The 1,498-nt window shown below is 43.5% G+C and overlaps 1 pseudogene; it reads left to right on the top strand.

Moving 5' to 3' along the window:
- The first annotated feature begins 677 nt into the window (after positions 1-677).
- Positions 678-1,244, top strand: LOC126503701 (ubiquitin-conjugating enzyme E2 N-like; annotated as a pseudogene).
- The last annotated feature ends 254 nt before the right edge of the window (positions 1,245-1,498 follow it).

The raw sequence follows: 1,498 nt of genomic DNA, 5'->3' as shown, positions 1-1,498 counted from the left end.
GGAAGAGACAGAAATCTTTAATAAATAAATAAAAAACAAAAAAAAGAAATTCTTTTTTTATTATTTTTTATTTCATGTAGGTGAGCGTGCTGTGTATGTATATGTAAAACATTTGTATAGTGTCCCTCGAGGCTAGAAGGAGCTAGATGCCCTGGAACTGGAGTTACAGAAGGTTGTGAGCCATCATGTAGGTGCTGGGAATTGAACTTGGGTCCTCGGGAAGAGCAATCAGTGCTCTTAACTGCTGAGCCATTCCTCCAACACCTACACACAAACGTTTTTCTATGAGAACCTCACAACAGTTCGTTGCAATGGATATTATTTCTCCATTATTAACTCGATGGCAAAGCTTAGAGACAGACACCATGGCTGTGCCAGGAGCCAGCTAGCTGTACTCCAGCTGATACTCAAACCAAGGGTTCTCAGACCTTACAGGTCACAGGAAACCTTCTGAAGAACCTTTGTCAAGGTCAAAATCATCAGCTGACCCCAAGAACGCGTCCCTGTAATCTGGAGAAGATACTCTGAGCTCTGAGCAACATTCCTCGACTGACTTAACATCTAGCTATTTTGAGTTTCCCTTGGGGAGGGGTGGGTCTAAAAATCTTACTGAAAATATACAAGTTGACTGCTGTGTGAAGAAAGCAGAGCTGGAGACAAGAACGGGATCTGACGTGATGACTGGACCATGCTGCAGGGTCAACAAGGAAACAGTGTCTGTGGCAGAATCAGGTCCTGGTGTTGAAGTAGAACCAGTTGAGAACAATCTCTGCTATTTTCACGTGGTCAGTGCTGGCCCCCAGGATTCCCCCTTGGAGGGAGGGACTTACAGAAGAATACCCAATGGCTACAACTAAAGTATGTTTAACAACGCAGATTTTTTCATCCTATTATAGACAAGTCGGAAAGAATATGTTCCGATATTTTGAAAAAGGTAAGTGTGTACTTTCTGCCTTGAGCTGCCCATGTTCAGAGTGCACACATTGTAATCTCCCCTTCAGCTAACATTACCAGGTTATGTGGGAGGGGGTTCGAGAGCTCTCATGCTTTATGATATCATACTGGGTCTGTTACCTTCACAGATGGGTGATCCCAGCACTGCAGATCTGCACAGTTCTGCTGTCGATTCGGGTTTAGTTAAGTGCTCCTAGTCCAGGTGATCCATCAGCGAACGATGTAGCTGAGCAGTGGAAGATCGACAAAGCCCAAGCCATAGAAACAGTGAGAACTGGAGGAGGCTTTAAGTCAGGAATATTATTGAAGTTGATCAGACCATCAGGTGTCCATCACCTCTCTTGTTCTGCTATGACTTATGACTGCCCTCCTCTTGTTTGTATTTAATGGACATAGCTTTAGGAACACTTCAGAATAAAAGCCCAGGCCATCTGCATCTTTGGTCAAGCTTGATTGTCTGACCCAAAATAGAAACATTAAATAAACACAAAAGCCCTTACTAGTAACACTGTAACTTCATCATCTAGTGTCAATTCCCACCTTC

Source organism: Alexandromys fortis, unplaced genomic scaffold (assembly GCF_014885135.2).
Source record: "Alexandromys fortis isolate MF-2015 unplaced genomic scaffold, M_Fortis_MF-2015_v1.1 scaffold_50, whole genome shotgun sequence".
Lineage (NCBI taxonomy): Eukaryota > Metazoa > Chordata > Mammalia > Rodentia > Cricetidae > Alexandromys > Alexandromys fortis.
Note: the sequence above shows the minus strand (reverse complement) of the source record. Positions and strands in the feature narration are given on the sequence as shown.